We start from the raw sequence: 5,725 nt of genomic DNA, 5'->3' as shown, positions 1-5,725 counted from the left end.
CCATGTGTAGGGAGTCTGAAGTCCCTCCCAGTGATGCAGTAACCTTCACACAAAGTAAGAGAGGCTACATTGCAAACAGCCCTGTAAGATTAATCCCAACTGGAGGAATGGGGCAATAGGAGTGCTCTCCAGACCAGCCAAGCCTGCATTTGAGTTGGGCTTGTAATGAGTTCCCCAGTAGGAAAAGAGAGAACACATCGGCTCCAACAGAAAGTCATCCTAGAGCTGTGGACCCATTGTCCGGAGGCTGATCACACGGCTGTGAAATCGGACCAGTCAGTCTGGCTCCACCACTTGCCAAGGTGACCTCTAAGCTCCAGGTTTCCCCCAGGTATAAAATGGGGATAATACCAGCTCCCACTTTACATGGTTGCTGTGAGTGTGAAGTGAGGGCAGGCCTGCTGCGGTGCAGAATCGTGCAGGGCATATAGGAAGCACAACAATTGTTAGTTGATATTATTTTCTTACAGGTTAGAGCAGACATATATTCCTGAGTTCTTTCAGTTGATATTTACACCAGGATTCTGAGTCTTCTGGGTCCCCGGCACTCTGCCTGACTTTTCTTCCTTATCTCCCTGAGAAGGAACAGTCAGGGAACAGAGAGTTAGTTCTTTGTCTTCAAACAAACCATATTCTCCTCTTTACTTACTGAGAACACTCCAGTGGTTTTACTTGGAATATTTAAATAAACTATATTGGAGACTAGAATAGGCTCTTTTTTTTATTACATGAAATAGTATGAGCGTACTTGGGATGTACTCATATAAGGCACATGAGCGAAGCAGTCTGCAGTGTAGGTCGAATATGGCAACGTGAGCCTGACAGTAAAACACGTGGAATCCAATGCATCCCTCCCTCCTCCTGCCCCCCGCAGTGCTTTCCTTTCTTCCCGCACTTTGTTAAGATGACAGAAAACAAATTAATAAGGTATCGGGTGAAGTAAGGAAGTAACAGTACTTTCTTTGGTTGTCTCAGTTGGGAAAGACATCTAACGAAGTAGCACTATGAGAGGTATCATCGAGAGCCTGATTTTTGCAGGCAGTAGAAAAAGCCCTGGATTTCGTCTGCTGGGCTCTGGGACATTAACTTGCAGTGAGATCACCTTGTGTCTTGGTTTCCATTATTGTAATGCTCCCACGTCATGACTGTTACGTGGATGAATTCAGACACTGCCTATATAACAACGAGGGCAGTGCCTGGCCCAGGATGGGAGCTCAGAAAGTACGGGCTTGGCCAAAATGTTCGATCGTAACATCTTATGGAAGAACCCGAACAAATTTTTTGGCCAACCCAATACTATCCTACACCTCAGTATCCTCGGGTTTCTCTCCGGTAAGTTTAGGATAATCATACTTACCTCATAAAGTTGGCATGAAGTTTAAAGAAGGATATGTGTGTCCAAAATGCTATACTTAGCAAAGCATCAGGTATATTGCAGTTCTCAGTAAATTTTTTTTTGGGGGGGTGAGGAATATCAGAATTTTTATCTCTAGATAAGGCTTTCAATATTCCCATACCTGAAAAGTATTGTCCACTTACGATGTCTCAGACCCTGTTAAGCACTTTATGGGCTTTAGCTCATAGACTCCTGAGAGCACTAAGAGATAGTTACTAACATTGCCCCCATTTTGCAGATGTGAAAACCGAGACTCAGAGACATGAATTACTTTAACGAAGTCTAATAGCTGCTATCTGGTAGAGATGTGAGGCCAAGTCTTCCTCTTGAGAATCAGCCTATAACTCATGCTATTATGAAACAAATGCCCTGTTCTGTCCTCTAGAAGTTGCCTTGATCAGAATATCCTTCTTTACAGGAACTGTGTTCCATGAAAATAAGGCTTTAATTTTATGGCCTCCATTCAGTTCTGATCCTGATTAGTATTCATCCTATTTGATTCTAGATACTGTTTATTTACTTCCAAAATCCATCACTCATGGATCTGACCTCACAAGGGATACTTAAAAGAATAAGCAAGGTCTCTAAAGACGGTTCCCAAATCTGAGATCCCAGACTTTGGGAATTACTATGCAGTCTCCCCTTGGCCCTCTCCTTTCCTCCTCCAGGTGACTAATTTAGGGAGATATCTGAGTCTTGGAATGAAAAAAGATGTATTTATAGTCATACTTCACATAAAAAGGGAGTTCAAAGGGAACTAACATTGGCTGATTATTCAAACTGCTTTATCCATATCTTCTCACTTTATTTCACGTCAACACAACCTGTAGTGTAGTAGTTTTATTATTACACTAATTTTGCAGATGAGAAAACAAGGCTAATAAGTGACAGAGTAGAGATTCAAACCCAGGTCCCAGTTAACACAAAGCGTATTCTCTCCCCACACCACCCGTTGTCCCTGTCCCATGAAGGCACTGGGAGCCTTGGAGGAATGCTGTAATTCCATCCCATCAGCTTGGGCCGCTGCCTAGCACCGTGGATCAGAGCACCGGTGGCTCCTCTTGGTTTCTCGTGCCCAGAGAGCACTTCACACCCCCTCCCCACTCTGCCACCCCCCCGGTGCATTGTCAGCTATCTTGTAAAGGCACCTCCTTGGTCCTTAGGCAGATGGATGAGTGGAGCCTGCAACTGGGAACCTAACTCAGACAATCCCTGATGACTGTGGGGTCAGTAGTGCCATTGCTGACCAGGGAAATAAACCATCACTATTCTTACCGCCGCTTTTCAAGGAGAAGAAAAGTATTCTGTAAGGACCATTCTCACCTTGGTCAGCAGTGCTCAGAGTAAACAGGCATGATGAGTCCAAGGGTGCCGAAGGGTGTCTGACGGAAATGATGATGACAACAAAGGGGAAGCGTGCTTTAGCCAGAGCCGGGTGCGCACAAGTACGCGTACACGTGTGTACGAGTATGTGTGTGTATTTTTCCTGGCTCCGGAAGGGATGCTGTGTATTTCTGAGCAGCTCTGCACAAAGGAATCCAGCATTTAAGTTTTGCCCGCATCAGATTCTGTTCGCAAAAGATAGCCAGGAATGGTTTTTGGGGCATGGTTTCAAATTTAAAAAGGATTATGGCCGGGCTTCCCTGGTGGCGCAGTGGTTGAGAGTCCGCCTGCCAATGCAGGGGACGCGGGTTCATGCCCCGGTCCGGGAAGATCCCACATGCCGCGGAGCTGCTGGGCCCGTGAGCCATGGCCGCTGAGCCTGCGCGTCCAGAGCCTGTGCTCCGCAACAGGAGAGGCCACAACAGTGAGAGGCCCGCGTACCGCTAAAAAATAAATAAATAAATAAATAAGGATTATGGCCCATGAACCCTAGAAATGGTGGGTGGAGGTGTGAACCTTTGAAATTCTAATTGCAGCCCAGTCTAAGGAGGTATATATTTACCCGGGCACAATATCTCATTGTCCACATACTCCTTTCTTGGCTGGAGGAGGAGCAGATACATAACATAATCTTCAAATGAAACTGAAACAACAATTGGTGGCAGCAGTTTGGACTCTGGTGAGTTCCGTCAAGAAAGAAATCCCCGCTGTTGACCATCGCAGTTAGCTTAGCTTGTCCTAACAATCTTTATTCCTTGCGTCTGTAGAGCTGAGGGGATGCACAGACTCAGCTCCAGCTGGGAGGGATCTGTGTGGTCATTTTGACACACCCATCCCTTTATTTTACAAGTGACGGCACCAAGGCCCAAGGTGACAGCATCAGTTATTAGGAGAGAAAGCTCTGGAATCCAGGCCTCCTGGAGTTGAGGCAGTTATTCACCGACTCTAGGCTTTTCGTAATGGCTCATATTTATCGAGTGTCTACTCTAAGCCATACCTATGGGATGGAAACAGCTACCAGCCCAGCGGAGGTGACAGGCATTCGATGACAACTTGGAATAGAGGGAAGAGTAGAAATAATGTGAAATCAAAGTCCAAATTGATTTCCAGCCTAGAGGAAGGCCTTTCTGGAATGGATGGAAGTCTAAGTGCTGGGTGTTGGGCTCTCAACTGCTGCATGGGGTAGCATGCGGTTACGGAGGCTCAGAGAGCTTGATTAGCCCAAGCTAGTAGCGGCTATATTTGCTCCAGTCACAGAACCTTCTAGATGCAGGATGGCCCAGTTAGTACATGGAAAAAGAGGTAGGATTTTCTTCTGGTGGCTCATACGCCAGTCTGTCAACAACAGCACATGAGCAAGTGACCTCCAGGTGCAGGTCTTTTCTTTTTTTAAAAATATTTACTTATTATTTTTGGCTGCGTCGGGTCTTAGTTGCGGCGCGCGGGCTCTTTGCTGTGGTGTGGGGGCTTCTCTCTAGTTGTGGCGCATGGGCTCCAGGGCACCTGGGCTCAGTAATTGCCGAGCGCAGGCTTAGTTGCCTACGTGGTCCCTTCCCCGACCAGGGATCGAACCCGTGTCCTCTGCATTGGAAGGCGGATTCTTAACCCCTGGACCAGCAGGGAAGCCCCGGGGTGCAGGTCTTAAATGGCCTGCAGTGGCCATTTGGCTGTCTCCCCAGAACCTCAGCCTTGGTGTGTCCCAAACCAACCTTTTAAAGTGTGAATGAGGAGAAGGAGGGTGCCTGTTTGCTTCTTTACTTATTTTTTAGAATGCCTCTCAGAACTCATGTCTCAACACCTCACTTTGGCAGGGAAGAGTCTTTATTGGTGTGTGCTGCCTTACCAAGGCCTTCCTTTCATTAGCTGAAAGGCTTTGCCTTCCTAACAGAAATGAACAGTTCTCTGAAGGCACAGTGCAGGTTCAGGACAGCCAGCACAGGCAGACAAAACAGCTGGAACTCTCACAGTGGCTTTCCTGTGCACAAAGCACTTTTTCTCATCCGTTATCATTTAACAGCCTCATGGGGTTGGTGCCCTCATCTTTCCCCTTCTTGGGAGGCAACTGAAGGCCAAGATCGCAGAGCCAACAGCACGAGGCAGCCCCTCATTCTCTTTTCTGCTCAAGATGTCACCTTGTCAGAGAGGCCTTCTCTGAACACTCCTTATACCATAGCACCTGCATCACTTTGTTACTCTATATGTGCTCCACTTTATACTACATAAGTATTGCTTGTCTGTTTCCCTACTAGAAGGTAAGGTCAGGAGAGTAGCTCATTGTCATTGCGGAATCTCCAGGGCACATAGTAGGGCCTTAGTAAATAGTTATTGACGGTGAGCGAGGAGATGCGTTTGCATTCGACAATCCCCCCCAGGCCCAATGCTAAGACAGGTCCACAAGGTCCCTCCCTGCCTTGAGGCACCCCGTTGTAGTTTGCAGAAGGCTGTCAGACAACAAGACGACCGTACAAGATGGCAGGAACTCAATCCCAGGAGAGGCCCCGGGGCCAGCCTTCTGCCGGGGGCGGCGGGGGTGGGGGGGGGAGCATTTGGGAGCTGAGTTTACCAGGCGGCTCCCATTGTCTCCAATTACAGGAGCCAATCCTGAGGCGCTTCCTAAGGGCCTAGCTTTTCTTTTTTTCAAAACCAATTTCATCCACAATCAATGGTGAGAAATTAAATGGATCCTCTGGATTACGTGGATTGAGCAAAATAGCCATCTGCCAGGGCCGAGGAATGAGCAATCTGTTGGTAATTTTTCCGCTGAAATTTGGCATCTGCTTGGCGTTGTACACCATTTGCACCTCGGGAAATACCTTTTACACCCCTGACCCTCGTCTGGCCTTCAGATTTAAAAAAAAAAAATGCAAATGAAAGATTAGAAAATTATAAAAAAGAAAGAACCCTTCATGTGTCTTCACTTAGCATTTTAGCGACTTAAGCAAACTG

This window comes from Neophocaena asiaeorientalis, unplaced genomic scaffold, assembly GCF_003031525.2.
Source record: "Neophocaena asiaeorientalis asiaeorientalis breed wild unplaced genomic scaffold, Neophocaena_asiaeorientalis_V1.1 scaffold177, whole genome shotgun sequence".
NCBI lineage: Eukaryota > Metazoa > Chordata > Mammalia > Artiodactyla > Phocoenidae > Neophocaena > Neophocaena asiaeorientalis.
The sequence above is the reverse complement of the archived record's forward strand: the minus strand, read 5'-3'. Positions refer to the sequence as shown.